Source organism: Corvus kubaryi, unplaced genomic scaffold (genome assembly GCF_017639235.1).
Source record: "Corvus kubaryi isolate FWS band 111438036 unplaced genomic scaffold, C.kubaryi_AGA036_p1.0 37396, whole genome shotgun sequence".
Lineage (NCBI taxonomy): Eukaryota > Metazoa > Chordata > Aves > Passeriformes > Corvidae > Corvus > Corvus kubaryi.
This window is the reverse complement of record NW_024581135.1, coordinates 21,967,002-21,984,115: the sequence shown is the minus strand read 5'-3', so window position 1 is coordinate 21,984,115 and position 17,114 is coordinate 21,967,002.

Here is a 17,114-nt window from a genome sequence, read left to right as displayed (position 1 = left end):
TGGTTTATTTGACCTACCTTACTTTTTTTCTTTTTATTTTTCCTAAGGAAATCAATATAATAAAGTAATTCTTTCCTGCTATCCTCTTCTTCACTAAGCTCTTCTAAGAACAGTCAGAAAATGTCTCCCTTTCAATTATTTTAGACTTGTTTGCATTAAATCCCTTCAAAGGGACGCATGTAAGTGTGCTACTTTAATAAGGATGTCTTCCTATGGTATAAGCTAAATAAAATTTTACATTTAAGGTGAGTAAGAACCAGTTATGGAGAAAATTTTTCAATATATGTTCCATCCTAATTTCATTTTCCATACAAAGCCTGCTACAGCTCTAAACTGGGATAGGAGTTTGATGATTCAGTATGCATAATTCATGGTTTTGGCCTTCTGTCTGCCCTTCTTTTTCTGGAATACTACATATTTAGATTAGGCAAACCTATTCTTGTCTCCTATCAATACAGTTTGTTTTCAAGCAATATAATACAACATACAGCATTGCACCTGGAGAGAGTGAGACAGCTGGAGCCTCACTTTGCAGAACAAGCTGTTTTCTCCCACAGAGTGCATAGGTCTCATTTGGGAAGTTCACCTCTGTTTTATCCTGTAAATATTAGAATCTAGATTCTACTGATGACTTTCCAGAAAGAGTGGGATGCTTTGTAGTACCCTGACATTAAGCAGTTATTTCCATGGCAATTCAGTGGCAGCAATGAAGGTAGCAGTGACTAGACTGAACAGTGTGTGAGGCACTGTTTTGATACTCATTGCATGTGGTCTCATCCAGAGTCCATCTCTGTGTTTTGAGCCCTTCTATTCTTTGTGGTGTTATTGCTACTATAAAATATTTCTAAGTGTATTTTTGATTTTAAATTTAATAGACCTTCAAGGCATTAGTTTAGACTAACATGCCCCTGAACTACTGAAAGTTCAGCAGGTCAAATATGATTTGCTGAATGACAAATGGCGAAATTTGGCATTTTTACCAAATGTTTCCAAATGGTGTTCTTGTTCTTTGTAATCTTTCAGTGATCTGGAGTTGTAGTGAGCAGAAAAACTCTTCATGTGTTGAATTTGGAGTGAATTTGGATGTTACTTTAGTAATCAAATGTGGCCATGTGAGATGTTACCATACTGCAGAGTAGTATTTGAATTTGAATGTGTCTGAAAATAAATGTTTACTGTTAAATTACCCTTTTGAAGTGAAAGCCTAAGATTATAATTGTTTCAGTAATAATGATAGGCTGTAAAGAGACCAAAGTCTCAAAACAATGGACTCTTGGCTCTGGGAATTCAAATGCTGACCTGCATTTTAGCTTCAACTCTTAATAGTGTTGTTTAAACTTTTCAGAAAATTTACAAATTGAATTATTTTTTTGAAAAATTACTATTATAGTTTCCATTTAAAATAATATTTCTGAAGTAAACTATCCTGCATTTTTCACAAAGGAAAACAATTCATTAAGTGTCAACTAACTTTCAGTTACTTAGCAGTCTTTTTTCAGTGTAATTTTGTGATATCACAATGAATTAACTGAATGCTTTGTTTAGCCTAGTTTTTTTTTTAGTTGGAAGGAACTTTGCAGAATCCCCAAACTGATCCCTTTTAGCTTTGAAATGGCGGATTTGAAAAGTATTCATGTGATATTGTCAGTCTGACACCTAAACATAATGTCCTCCCAGTCAAGAAATTAAAAGTCAATTTATTTAATTTTAAGATGGTCTTTTGAGTCTTTCAGATGCTTATTTTTACCCTTCAACAAAATAATAAAATTTTAAGCTTAGAATAACTGCAATAGCAATGAATTACCACTTTTCCATACTGAATCTTTAGGGAAAAGACCAAACTACTTGTGCAATCGAATGTTTGAAGCCCTGCTTTAGAGGGAATAGTTCAGATTCTTCCACTTGTTTACAGTGGGCTGGGGAGGTACTGGCTGTTCTGCCTGACTGCAGTGTCTGATTACAGCACTGGGGCTGAGCCTCAGAGCTTGAAATGAGCTTGTGCAGATGCACCTGCAAAGTGGAATGTGTTCTTCCAAATGCTTTTCCAAATGCTTCATAGTTTGCCTCCTGTTCAAATTTAAACCTACAGAAAGAAAATTAAAATCAAGATTATTCCTGAACTTATAAATCAAAACGTTTTGCCCATGCCCAGATACTGCAGTTTGCTATGAGTCTTGGATGCTGCAGCTGGGGGCTGGAAAATGGCTGTGGAGATGCTTTCTGCTCTCAAACGTGGAATTACCCTTCACCCTTCTGAAAATACTTGCTGTAAGACAGGAATTGGTCCCTGATGGTTAATTCACTGTCACAGACAATACAAGCCCATCCTTCCCAAACAGGTTTTATTTACCCATATTATTACTTGGTGAATGCTGCTTCAGTCAAAGGTCCTCTGCTTCAGTATAGATCCAAAGTCTATGAATTCCTATTGGAAGTTGCTATGTGTGAGGGCTGTTTGTTGTCTTGTCTGCAGTTCCTTAACTGTCCCAGAAAGTGCAGTAATTGTTTAGCACTGGAACTGCATCAAGTGTTTTGATGTGTTATATGTTGCAACTATTTTAGATCCCAAGGTACAAATTTCTGGTGTTGTCATCTATGTAACCCTTTCCTGCTGAGGTCAGGATCATGGCTGTGGACTTGTCACAGACTCTGAATTCCACGAACTGGATTGTGGCTCTGCTTCCTCGTGCATCTTGTGTTTTAAGGGACTTTCACACTCCATAATAGAAATCCAATAGGCAGGGAGAAGGGTAAGGATATAAAATATAGTGTTTAAACAACCCTTCTCAAAGATACTGCCTTCATCATAGGTGTCTCTAGTAAGTATAGCCAAAGTGTGTCTGAGAAGAGGCAAAAATGATAGGTGACTAAATCATAGTGAGTGTGCACTACAAAGCTGCTAATAAATACAATTCCTAGCTGCCATCATGGTGTAGATATTAAAATCTAGAGTCTTCCATGAATTTGTATTTTGAAAAAATTTTTTATGCTTATTTCAAGATCTCCCCTTCAGTGTTATACCTCTAATCAGAAAGCAAAATAGACACATCAGGTGAGGTTTAAAAAGGGGAAGAGAAAGTTTTGGTTTGGTGCGGGAACAATTAGAGACTGTAAAAGGAGTAAGAATTTGCCTCATCAATGAAAGATGTGTGTTGGAGAAGCTTGTTCTGTGCAGCAGGAGAGGAAAAGGTCTGGGGCACTGTCTGTGTGTGCAGGTGTGCCTCAGCAATACAAGTTAATGTTTACACTACTTTGGAAAAGCTTTTGTTTTCCCATCCCAAACTGCACATTTGAATACCATATCAGTGCAAAAAGGAGGGCATCAGCAATAATCAAATAAAACTAAATGCATTTTTATGTAAGAAAAATGCTAGAAGGGTGAATTCCTTGCTCTGTACTATCTCGAGCTTTTAATATGCTGCTTAGCAGTAACAGCAGGATGTGCCTTTAGTGGCTAAGAGGCAGGCTTCAGTGGTTTAGCAGACCTGGAAAGTAATTGTGTGAAAGGCACTGAGGTACTTGGTACAAAATCTTGTATGTGAAAGAGTTCCCATAATTTAAAAATAATTTTGTACTTCATTTGAAAATCTAGTCATAATACATTCAGCTCTTGCTTTTGTTCTATCTGTGACATAAGACAACCTTGTTTGTATCCATAGGATTCACATTTAAACCTGTTTGGAAAAAACCTGTTAATTGATTAGAGCTCTGTATTCACTCTGACTCTGGACAGTCCTGGTCTAGACCCTGCACCACTATTGTCTGTTTCCATTGAAAATAAAGTAGAATCCACTTATTACATTTCAGGATGTCTTTTGCTAGAGATTCTAGATCTTTTGTGGACTTTAGGTTTCTCACGACTGGAACTGTTTCTATAACTGTAGGATTGAGCTGGAAAATGCCCAATAAAATGCAAGCAAAAAAATACATTTTTATAAATATCTCTAAGCCGTTTAAATGGTCAAAATTGGGTATATTGGACAGATATTGAAGAAGCCTAATGTTGAAATGGGTTCTGAATCTATTGCCATCTTGCTCATCTTAATTTCCTTTTGTCTTTCTGGGGGGGGCCCCCCCCCCCAAGTTGCTCTCCCTTGGTGCTGTTTGTGAAGTTGCTGCTCCCTGCAGAGGTGGCTGGCTCTGCACCTCGGTCCCTTAGTTTGTCCCAGCTTGAACCACAACCTGATCCTCAGCAAGCTTCAATTTCACTGATTTCTTCATTACAACATTCATAACTTCTCAGGGCTAAAGCTGAGAGTGAAATAGAATCCTCTGTGTTGTTGCTTTAATGACTAAAAGTTTCAAATAAGTGTGTCTGAGACACAAAAACTATCTGAGAGGCTTACTGGGAGCTTCATATGCAGGATGCACAGCACCTGTAAATGATTATTACTACACCAAAGATAATTTCCATGTAATTAAATTTGAGAATAAGAAGCAGGTCCACTCCTTGAGTGCACCAGCATGTCTCCTTACATAGAAATCACTGTCATAATTTGAGACATGTACTTGCTGGATATAGTACTTTGTAAAGGCAATAATCCTAAGTATGAATAAAAATTCAGCATTCCAGGCAGTAATAGAAGCAATTCTTATATTCCTAATATAATGTAGCATTTTTTAAAGGTTAAAAAAAGATTTTAGTATGTCTTGAAGTAGCTTCTGAATGATAGTAGTCTTCAGCTGATTGCTTCTTTGACATCCAAATGACATCCTGTGTTGCACATTCATAATTCAAAAAATGAAATGTGTTGCAAAAGAGAGAATGGAAATAGGATTTGGAGTTATATTTATATAGCTTTTCAGAAAAAATTAGTAAGGAATAATGCATACATTCCTAGTCTTTATATTTACTTAGTACGTACACAACTAAAAATGAATGTATTATATCATGTTATATATGTCCTCATACATAAAATGGAAACCATAAATATTTGTCTATCATTTCATAGATAGAGTGCCTGTTTTAAGCCAGTGGGAATGTTTTACAAAAGTAGTATTCAATTTAGCTTCAAAGACCAAGACTGCCTTTTATTTAACTGCAGGTGGTGGAGATGGCCTTTGATGACTTTGTAGAACAAGTTCTTCCCAGTTATGCCTGTCATCTCTACTTATTTAAAATTCCATTTGCAAACTCTATATTACAAATTTTTTTCTAGCTTAATGATATTGGCTAGTGATATTTATGCTTTGGATATATTTTATTTATGCTAGAACTTACTTTGGGATAGGTGGAATTAAAGGAGTGCATATAAACCCCTGTTTATAATGTGGAACAACAGAAGATTCTGTAGAACCTGGGAGGAAAATATGTTGTATTTTTATTATCCTACGTTATACCCCTTAGCTGGAGACCCAGGTTTTTGAAATCCATGTCATTCTGCAAAGGTTTGTTGGGTGATGGATCCCTAGGAGAGCTCAGCTGGTGGTGACTTTGGTGGCAGTTGCATAGACAAAACAAAATGTTGTGCTGCAGCCCTGTTGCCACTCAGTTCCACCCCCTCCTTCTCCCAGTTCGTGCTGGCACAGGCATGGCTGAGCTCTGAGCTGCCATGTGAGCCAGTGGGTGTGGCAGCCTGTGGAGCAGGAGGGAGTTTGGGTGGAAGCACCTGGGCAGTCACAGGGTGGTGCTGGGGAAGCAGTGGGAGGACTTAGGCAGGAGCAGATGGGAAGAAGCTGTTTTTCTATCTGCTTTTTTGTGCCAAGGAGCTCTCAGCTCTGCTGTTGTGGAGACTGCACAGTAGCTGGAGCATTTGGTGGCATCTGAAGGATGGCTTCAACTATTTCTCTTACTTCCTTCTGTCCATCTCTGCTTGCCTAGAGCTGCCAATTACCTATTCATGAAAAGTGAGTAGAAAACTCGTACATTCAAGCAAAATTTGGCTTTCAGATTTGTAAATCTTTATATAGTTATACCAGTTTGTGATTTTAGTGCTTCTGCATGAAAGATGGAAGAATTTGGCTTCATAATCTTGATTTCCATTTTTATCTACACTATACTACTGTCCAATCCTTTTTGTCTGATCAGTTGTTCTCTATTCTGGCATATAAAGCTTCAAAAGTGGCTGTAGTTCAACAGCCATTTCTTTTTCTCCATGTTTTTACTCTAAGTAGTTCAGCCATAGGTTCTGTTAGAACAATCTGTGAGCTCCTGGAGTAATAAAGAGAGCAAAAATCTATTCTTGGAGATGTTTACTTTTCTTGATTTACCTCGTCTTTTTGCCTATAGTCTTTTGTCTGTAGTTATTAATTATAGTCAGGGCAACATTTTCAATGATTAATTGACTACTGCTTAAAACAATAAGGCTGCTTAATAAGCAAAACACAGTGAAAACTTCTATTTTTGTGAGACTTGCTTTGGTAAGAAAGCTCCTATGCACACTAGTAATTCTGGTGCTATAAAATGAGGGGAAAGTTTCTCATAAATATGAGATGTTTAGAGCAATAAGCTGCTTGTTTTAAAAATGTCCCCACTTCAGTATTAATACATTTGTTGCTTTAGCCCTTGATTAAAACTTACTGGCTTTCCTTAAACAGAAAGTGGAAAAAATAGAGTTGGACTTGCTAGTGCTGGGAGAAGGTGGTAAGAATTACAGCCTTGCATGATAACTGCCTTCACAAGAACCTAGAAAGGAATCATGAACTTCAGAGTGAAGATGGATGTGATCAAGTTAATTCCTTTATTAATTTCACCATGGGATTGAGTTCAAGCCACAGAATGAATGTGCAGCCCCCATTGTTTGTCCCTCACCTGGTGTGCTCCAGGTGCTTTTTGAATACTGTTGACTTCCACTGCATGTGTAAGGGATTAGATATATTCTGACAATAATTTAGGCAACACTGTCTTTTCAGGTGTCTAGATATACCATCAATACTTTGTTAATGTTTCCAAGATACTACAAAGACCTTGCAAACCCACTTGATGGTGGGTAGAGTTAAATGGACTGCAGGGACTGCTGGCTTAAGCTGAAGCGCAGCCAAGTGAGCCAAGTCACCACATCAGTGTTTCCAGGACACAGCCTCCTCCCTCCTTTCTGCCCACATGCTTTCTCCATGTGATGGACCAACAGTACTAATGTCTATTGCTAGCTGAAGGAAGACTTGTGCAGTTCTTGAGGAATTATGACTTTATCCACTCTTGCCAAATTAAGTACCTGAAGTGGCTGCCATCTATATACAGCACAATTTTCCCTGGAGTACTTCTTAGTCTTTTATTTTTGATGCTTTCAATTTCTTTCAGCTCTTTTATCTCCCTCTATCAGATAATTTTTCTCTGCATAGTTTGTTTCTTCTATTTCCACATCTTTTCACCTGGGATGCAAATATAATACTTCAATATGACATCATAAGTATTGGAAATCAGGCAAAACCAGTTCCATCCTCTCACCTTCAAATGCTAGCTCCTTGTGATGACACTGCTTCCATTAAAGAAGCCTTGATGAGATTCAGCATGTCCCTGGCTCTATCACTTAGCCCATCTTGCATTACTGCTTTTCTTCTGATATTGGAGGGGTACAAGCTAAAAGGGCTATGATGTTTGTATTGATAGAGATATTTAAAGTGTCTCCAACATAGCTAATAGCAAGGTTTATGCCATTTATCCTGAAATTTGCTTGTAAGCCTGTATGTCAGCTAAAATGAATCTCTTTATAATATGGAAAATGAAGGCACTAAGCATCTTACATGTTGCCTGACCTACATCTTTCTCCACTAATGGAGCTGGCAGGTCTCTCCCAGGAATGCGACAGGGGACATTATTTGTTGTCTTGAGTGCTTCTCTGGATCTTGTCTTACTGCTGTGCAAGACAAAACATGAAGACAGCCTGATTGCATTCTTTAGAAGTCTAATCAGAGATTAAACCAATCAAACTTGATACACCTTCATAGCCTCTAGCAGAGTAGAGTCTCCCTTGGAAAGCCTTAGAGTAAACCCCACCATAATAAAAGCAGATCTGGCTTGACAGGAACAAATGTTTCCATGGGTCTCTAACCATAACCCAGACAGCTCTACTAAATAATCAAGAAAGAAAAATTGTACCAAGATTTCTGCAGTCACTTGATTTGAATGCAAGAAAAAACCCCACAAACTATTGAGTTTGCTGATACTATAGTGAACCACCCTAATTCTACTGGGTTTCTGGAAAGGTCTGTAAATACAGCAGGAAACATTTACATCCTCTTTCACTGGCAGGACGAAACTTTCCTACAGGCTTAAAATAAATGGCAAGTTGCATCACCAGGCAATAATTTCCCTCCCAGGATTGTCCTTGGCATCATTTTTCTGGTTCCTGAAACTAATCAAGGTGTAGGGAACAACAAAAATATCCTTAGGGCTGTATCTTTAGCTTTGTGTCTGTAAAATTTCAGATCATCTGTAATATATTGTAGATGACACTCCTTATCAATAAAATTGACTTAAACATCTTAAATCAAAGCCACAATTAGACTAGAATTGGCATTGCTAATATGTTAGTAATAGGATGGAAACCTCATTTTGTGCAACAATAATTATTTGTGGTAGTTTACAAATTAAACTTTGAGAATGTTATAATTGGTCTAATAATGTACTGTTGTTAATGACTGAAGCAAGCCAAATTGATCTATGGTTAGGCAATAAAGCTCTTGGAAACAAATGGTCACAATAAATCAGAGTTTTGTAAGCTTTTTTAAGTTAAAGCCAGAGGCTACTTCCTTAGAAAGAGATCTCAGAGAATATCACTAGAAGTGTTTTGTAGATATGATTTAGAGGATGGCTGTGTTGAGCCTTCTGCTGAGCACAGCAAAAAGGGATGACCCATTAGAGTTCTTTTAAGGTTTTGTATATAGCAGGAAACTTGTGTTTAGTGAAAGCAGTCCATGTATTGTAAACTACATAAATACTTGCATGTTTTAACTGGTGCTGTATGGTGATTCCCACAGCTTTTCTTGGGGAGATTGAATGTGGCAAATGAATGACGCACACATATCAGAAAGCCATTTTATTTAAATGTTCAGCAGAGAACTCTTACTGGTCTTACCAGTACACTTCAGAGTTTCCATGTCTGACATCAAGAAGGTCTGTGATCCAAAAGTGGTTCTGGGATTATTAACTTGTAAGCCATGTGAAAGACTGCTTCAGGTTCAAGCAAAACAAATTATTTCTGCTTAGCAAGGCAATTGGTTAGAGTGGCTACTGAGACCTGGGCACTGCTCAGACACACCTCATGAGAAGAGAGAGCGTGGGCAGAAACTTGTTGATGCTGGAGCAAAAAATGCTGAGTGTTAGAGAGGAATGACTGTGTCAAATCCATTATGTGAATTTGAAAATTCCCAAATAGAAAAGCATATGGATGCTTTTATATTTTCCTGTTTTTAAAAGAAAAATAATTTGGTTTTTATCTGTGAATAAGTAGTTTTTTACTTTAAATGGAAGCAGTCCTGCAAAGCTTGTTTTCCAGATTAGTTATGGGAGGGGAAAAAAGGTTCTACCACTGAGTGTCAAAGTAGAGAAAAATTCTACAGTGTTAGAGAAGATCTGCCTCTATTTAAATGTTTCAATTCTAAAATCCTGCTTATCATTTGGAAACAATTTTGTTTTTCAAGTTCTCTGACTGAAAAAAACCTAATTTCCCTTTCAACAAAAATTTTGGTAGTTTTTGTAATATTATTTTTCATTTATAATTATCAGATGCGAAAAAATAAGCATTCCTGTTATTCAGAGCAATACTTTGGAAATTACATCTATATACTTCCCAGAATATTTTTTGGTTTTTAATAATCTTTCAACTGTTTGGCAGTGTTTTTATGGCGTATCCAGTAACACCCCTCATACTCACCAAAACAATCTTCAGTAAAATGAGAAGTCCTGATATAAATAACTTCCATTTTTAAGGTTCTTACACAGTCTGGAGAATAAGAATTACTTATTGAAAAAGAAGACGTATTCATTTGGTTAGATATATTGTTTGTTGACAATGTAGAATGTTTAATATTAAAAATATTAGTCCTTACTTTCAGCTGATTTAACATTGCCATACAAGGGGAAAAAATTTCACTGAAACTCTTCAACACCATCCATTTTTTTAATAGCTTCCCCCTACTACATAGTAACTTATCTCTCCTATAGCAACTTTGGTGTTTTATATTCATGTTATACCTTCCAGTGAAGGATGTAAAAAAAAAAAAAAAAAAAACCCCAACCCCCAAACCAAAAAAAACCCTGTAGTGAATTAAAGAGAGATGGCTTATCATTTTATTGAAACAAACAGGATTTCTTTTTTCAATTTAAATTGCCCTCTACATGCTAGCAAAAATATTCCAAATTTTTTTCATAACCCTGAAAGTAAATTACCATGGAGGAGAAAACTTTAAGAAACATTATTCATTCCGAATAAAGAAGCTGCAAACCAAATCTAGTAGAAGAGAAATGCTTAGGAGATGAAAAAGCTCATACAGAGGCTGTGAAACACTTGGTGATAGGTGGGAATTATGAGATGGAGGAGGAAGACAACATGTTAGTTTGGAGCTCCTTAGGGACTTCAATGCTTGCAAATAATAAGGAAAAATAAGAAGCCAAATATCCTGAAAGACAAACACTTTTGGGGTTCATGGTTGATGACATTCGGGGAATACTGTGAAAACAATTTCTGTTCTGTGTTGGCAATCTGCTGTATTTCTGACCTAAACTTTTATTTTTACACACAACAGACTTTTGGCTGATCACTCAGGATATTTAGTTGCAATACTCTTTATGCCAGACAGTTGTGTTGGGGTGTTAAAGGTGTTATAAACCTAGATTGGTACAGGAACCTGTGAGCAATCATTATGGGTCTGACCAGTGGCCCATTACATCTACTAGTCTCTCTAAAAGCAGTATTTGTCTCTAATGTTGAAGTAATCTGGAAAAAAGCTTGTAGTCAAAATGGATAAAATCAGTTGCAATTAAGTCTACAAATACTGTTTTGCTGATCTTGGAAATCTTTGATGTGTTTATTTGAATTGTGTTAAAGCACATCTGATGTATGCTCAAGTAAAAGAAAAATTTCTTCTGCTTTGATCAGAGCTGGGCCCTGTGCAAGGCAATAGTGAGGCTATTCCACAAAATCATTGTTTTAAAATACAATTCTGTCTCAAAGCCAGAACGTACCAATACTTTCCATTAGTATATCAAGAGCATCCTGAGTCTACAGCCTTGGAAGGCATTCCCTTTCCTCTCTGCTGTCTTCATACCAATTTCCATACCAGTTATATTCAGCTGCCCTAGAGAACCGTGCCTTGAACTACTCAAACACCTCTGTTTCTCCTTTGACTTTGAAATTGGGACAGAAAATTCCTGGGCATTCTGAACTCTGTAGGATTGGCCTAATCGTGCCTTTAAATAAGGGTCGGGAAGGGTTTGTGTTCTTTGGGCAGTCAGTAGCAGTTACAGCTAGGCAAAAAATCAACTTCAATGAAGATAGTTACTTCTTTCTGATTTATCTTGTGGATCTGCTATGGGACTTGCAAAGAATTTGCTGGTGCATCTTGGAGCTAGAATGCTAATACATGCAGTGTGTTTATCAGCCTTGAGGTAGATAAATGATGGTGGAAAAGCGATGTGAGTACATGGAGGGGAAACTGGCATATGCTAAATTAATTTTTGTTTAAATCCCCTTATTAAAATTCAGTCAGGCTCAAAAGCATGGGAGAAGGTCTCTACATTTAAAAGCAGAATTTATTCCACAAAAAAAATGACATTTCAAACAAACTTCTTGGAGGTAAAAAAGGCTGGAGGATGCAGGGAGGAAAGGAGCAATCAGCAGGTTGCAGCTGTTTGAAGTGACAGCTCAGAGGATTTACAAATGTAGTTGCTATGACTATATTGCTTGAGTCACAATGAAAAGTAATAGCAGTGCAGTTGTTGAGAGATGGTGACTAAAGTTGATGGAATAGTAGCAATTCATTTAAACACACAAAGTATTTTGGAAGTAGAGGTGCCACAGAAAAAGGAAATAAAGAAAAATAAATGAGAGAAACCCAGAAAATGGGTATAAGAATGTCCCAAGCAGCTCAGGATGTGTCCAGTGTGCATTCTAGGGGAGAGTATTTACTAAAATATCAGGTTTGTTCATGTGGCTTTGTTCATGTGGTGAAGCATATTTTTCACTTTGTGTAATGGGGAGCAGCTGGGAGCATTTGTACCCATACAGGTGACTGCTACTTGTACCCAACTCTAGTGCAGATCTACTGGGAGAGGTAACATGCACAGACTAAAGAAGTTAAAGCACCAGGCTGCTGAAGTCTAGTCCTGTCCAACAATGAACTTGTGCATGATGCTTGAGGACTGTTCCTGAGATTGTGGAATCCTTCCGTAGTGTGAGTTACTGTAACAACCACAGGATCCCAGGAATTCACTGCCAGTGCTAGGGGAGGTTGAGAGCAATGCAAGTGGATGTATTTTGGACAGGTGGCACCAGTAACTCCTGTACTGGGATTGCTCACTTTTGGAGGTCTGCTTAAAGAAGGGGAGGAGTCCTCACAGGAAGCCTTGAATGAGCTGGCATCATTACTGGTGTCAGTCTCTTGAAGACATACTGGGTTAAATGGGTATGGCAGAGATGCTTGGATGAAGGAAAACGCAGCATACAGCCTTTGAAGGAATGCAGTAGAAAGTGTCAGGCCATGGGCATTTTTAGATGTTTTGATAGTCCAGCCTGGAAGTTCTCTGAACATTTTATGACCAGCAGCTCTGAGGTATACAAATATACCTCAGAATATACAAAAGCTGTAACTGCTTTAAATCTACTGAAAGGAACTAAAAGAATTCAAAGCTTCTGTGCAGTAGTAGATGAAATGAGTAGAAAGATGCTAGGTTTTAAGTCTGGCAAACTAAAAGGACCACATTAGCATAGCTGTTTTGCAAAAGCCAAGATTGTTACAATTTTAATATATGTTTCCTGTAAGTGAGATGAAGTTGGAGCATCATAGTGGAAGCAAAGGAAGGAAAAATAGTGTAAATCATTGGCCATTATTTTAAGCTAGAGGAATTAGTGATATTTACAGAGGAAATATGATCAAAAGAGTAAGATTATTGTGTGTTGGAAAAGGCAGTCTGAATATATTTTTCTTTATATTTAATTTCTTCCAGCATATACTACTTCTTTCCTCAGTTTGAGTGAAAATGCAAAATTAAGGAGCTGAGAAAATGTTGCAGTTAAACTAAGTAGGTGTTATCCAGTACTTCCTATTGCTCATCCACAGGAATGCAAAGTATGTAGCTAGCAAGCAGTCTGTGTAGTACCTTGAAATGGAGAAATTTTTTAAGCCTTCCTGCAGAGCACATTTCTTTAGTTTAATGTTAGCTGTTGCACCTTTTTATTGCCACTATTATTTTTTTGGTTTTACATATATACACTATACCAGTATAGGTTACAGAGAGGCCTAAACAAAGCCCAGGGGATGAATTCTGCCTTCTAATGCACTGCTAATAGTCAATGAGAGCTTGAAGTGTTTTAATTTAAAATAAAAGCCACCACCTTTTAAGTCAATGTGCTATGGTGGGAATTTTTAAGAAATCCTGCAAAATTTTGTAACAAAACCGTCCCTAGTCTGTTCTGGGCTCATCCACGGTGACAAACACAGGTTTCAAAAAAAGTAGGGATGGTGCAAAATTGTTAATGACAGCCAGGTTCAGCACCTTGATGTGGTCTGTTTTCCTGCGTGTCATTGCAGAATTGCTTCTGACTAAAGAAAAGTCTTCCAAAGATACCTGTGTAAATTAGAACTAGCTCATACCTAGGCTGAAGTGTTCAAAGCACAGTTTATTACAGCTGTATGTGCAGCTGCTCTGAGCAAGGTGTTTGACCACACTCCTGCATTGCTGATGAAATTGTCACTGGAGCTGAGTTTGACTGCAGCTGGGTGTGCAGGGGAGAGAGACTGTGCAGCCTGTGAAAGTGTCAATTAGCCTGAGAGCCTACATGAAGCAACTGGCTTGTCACATGCCCAAACTGGTTAAAATTTCAACATTGACAAAACAATAATGAAATACTAACCTGCCATGTGTCTGTAAGACTTGCATGGTAGCTTCAGCCTCTCGGAGAGACAAAGCAGTTGGAGATGCTGTAAGTACAGGTTGTGGAGGAACTGAGGGACAGGTGACACTGAGAGCTGAACAAAACCAAACTATTTTTGCAAGTATTCACCTTCTGAAATGAAATTTTAATTTTACTAATAGGAAATGAGAAGTCTTGCTCAGATACAGATTGTCAGTCTAAGTCTGCACTAGGACATTTTGTTGCAGAAATATAAGCATATTTATGCTGTCCTAATTTAACCCACTGGCACAGAAATTATTATGACTAAAACTGGCATATACATTGTTATTATAATTTATATTACTCAGCTAAAGCTTTCCTATCATGGTTAGATATTCCAGGAATGCCAAATCTTCTAAACTGAGTTTTACAAGTGAAAGAGACAAAACAGAAGCTGGTAATTTTGTGTATATCCTCTGCCTACTTGCACCTTTTAGTGTCCAGAAAGCAAAGCTGGTTTTGAGCTGCTATTTTCCCTAAAAGAAACGGTTGTTGCTTTTGCATGTCTCTGTGGGTTTCCCCTCTGAAATAGTTTTTTGTCTGTACTTTGAAAAATTATTTTCCTAGGCTTATAGTAAGCTCTTTTCAGCCCATGTATTTCAGTGCATTGTAGCTTTTCTTACCATTCTATCTCTTTGTATCTGCTCCTGCTAAGTGCTTCATTCTGAAATTTTCTTTTTTGCTGTGTGTTTCTGTAGGTTCCTCTTAGTCTCCTTTCCATTGTAGCCCTTTTTCTTCCTTCTCCCAAAGCCACACAATATGTATGCATGGAAGTACTTCAGGCCTGATTTATTTATGAATTTGCCAGAAGCAGGTATTTACGGGTGTTCTGTCTGTTCTTTCACACAGCTAATGGCTGTTGCTGCTTTGGTCTAGAGCCACAGGAGTAAATGAGTCCTTGAGTGAATAACTATGTGTCACTCTAAAGAGAACAACCCTCATGTACTTCATAGACAAAAAATTCAGAAAACTGGAAAATACATAAGAGCAGCTAACAGGATAGCTGGGCACCAGAAGGTTTTTGTAGCCATCTTTGAGCTACCCAAGTCTCTCTTGTGCTTCATTCCCAAATGTATTTGCCTCATAAAAAAAGGCAGAGATTAAATGATATAGATGTGTAGAGAAAATATCACCTAGCAAAATCAACAGAGGGGAAAAAGTGTGTTGAAAGGGGAATTCTACCACAACCAAACAAGACTATAAAAATAAGATACAGTAGTAACAGCACTAGACTTTTTCTGTTTAACTTAAAGTCTTTGTGGAGTGGTGATGAGTAGCAGTTCAGAAACTACCTAAGTAGGAAGGTGACAATGTGTGTCATGGCACGCTGAGTGTCCCTCTCCTCTCTATTTTGATATAACAGGTGTTTCTTTCTGATGCCAGTTTTAATTGTATTTAAAATTGCCCCTCTGAAAATGAAAATGTGAAAGCTCTAACCCAAATAATTTTCAAAACATACAGTTCAGAAACAACAGCTAATTTCTCCCACAAGTGGTAAAACCAGGATGAGGTATCTCTTAAGGTACTTGCTTCTGTTTCCTTTCTCTGCCCCTTTGGCTCAGAAGAAAAGAGGTTGCTTGCACAGGGACTGACACTGCATGAATGCTTTCTGGCCTATTCCTGTAATCATTCAGCGCTCATCATAGGATTTTTATCTACAAAAGAAGCTTGGTATGTTTTGTAGTATTATTGTTGACTTCAAAGAAAAGCATTTGGCTAGGAAACACTGGCAATTCCTTTTAAAAAACCTCTTTAATAACTGGATTTTATTATCATGAATCTAAAGATAAAAGAAAAAAAGGAAACAAGATTTCAGCCAGAGCTGAATGGCAGTGAAAACTTTAGGGAATGCCACAAAATGAGACATGGTCTTCTCATGGACATTCTGGCTATGGATTTATTTTTTACTTGCCTTCTCCAAGTGCTTGGGTAAATTCTACAAACAGGTCTTCAGAACCAGACTCTTTTTACTCAAAATTTCTGGTTTGACATCACTAGATAGCTCAAAGTAGTGAACTATTTATGGACTTTTATTTACTTCACCTATAACAATTATGCTGCTACTAAACTTGGCTTTAAACTGCTGTATATAAAGATGAATCCATTTTATATGGAGAAACAACTCATAGAGCTGCAGAAGTGTCCAGTCTTTACAGATCTATGACACTCAAGGTGTTTGAGAAAAAACAGCATTGCAAAATAATCTCAAAAGGAAAGGTAAAATTTTCAATAGTTTAAACACATTTTTCAAGTACTAAAAAAAAGGTAAGCTCCCCCTGCTTTTCTTTTGGAAATAAATACTGCCAGGAAAAAATTTGCAGATACATATTTGGCAAAAAAAAGTATATGCTTTTTTCTCTTGTGTCTCATGGTGAAGTATGAATAAAACCAATACTTACAGCCAAGGTCAATTCTGCTGTAACAGTTCTACTTCTCTTTCAATGTGTTCTGTTTCCTAAAAAAAAAAAAGTTATTTCAATGTAAAAAGATCTTGAATTCAAGGGGTGTAGCATTTAGGGTTCTGCAAACTGGACTTTAACCTGTGATCTTTTTCTTTTGCTTTAATTTGCAGAATAACTGTGTCCTCACAGTGAGGATTGAATGCTCCCCTATGAATGTTTCTTAGTTCTTAGACAGGCCTTGCTGCCTCTGATCCCCCCAAGGAGCACATGCTGAAAGAGGAAGAGCCTGTTTGTATTAACTACATAACCTTTCTAAACATAACCCATTAGAAAAATCAAATTGGGCACTTTGATCAGCCTGAGATGGCCATCAGAGTGATACAATTGCTATAACATAAAATTTTATAGATAACTAGGAAGTTTAAAAACTTAAGGTCAGTGGTACATAACTTCTGGAGCTGTCTGTGGATTTTTGTGCTGGCTGTTTTCTTAATTTTTCTGTACTGAATAGAGAAAGCCAAAACACCTTCCATTTCCTGAGAGTTCAGCAGTATGGGTGTGTCTGAATCAGTGACAACCAAACCTATCTTCAAGATGCAGAGTTTGATCCAGGTTATGCAAATACATTATACCCATTTAAAAGAAGGATTTATATATT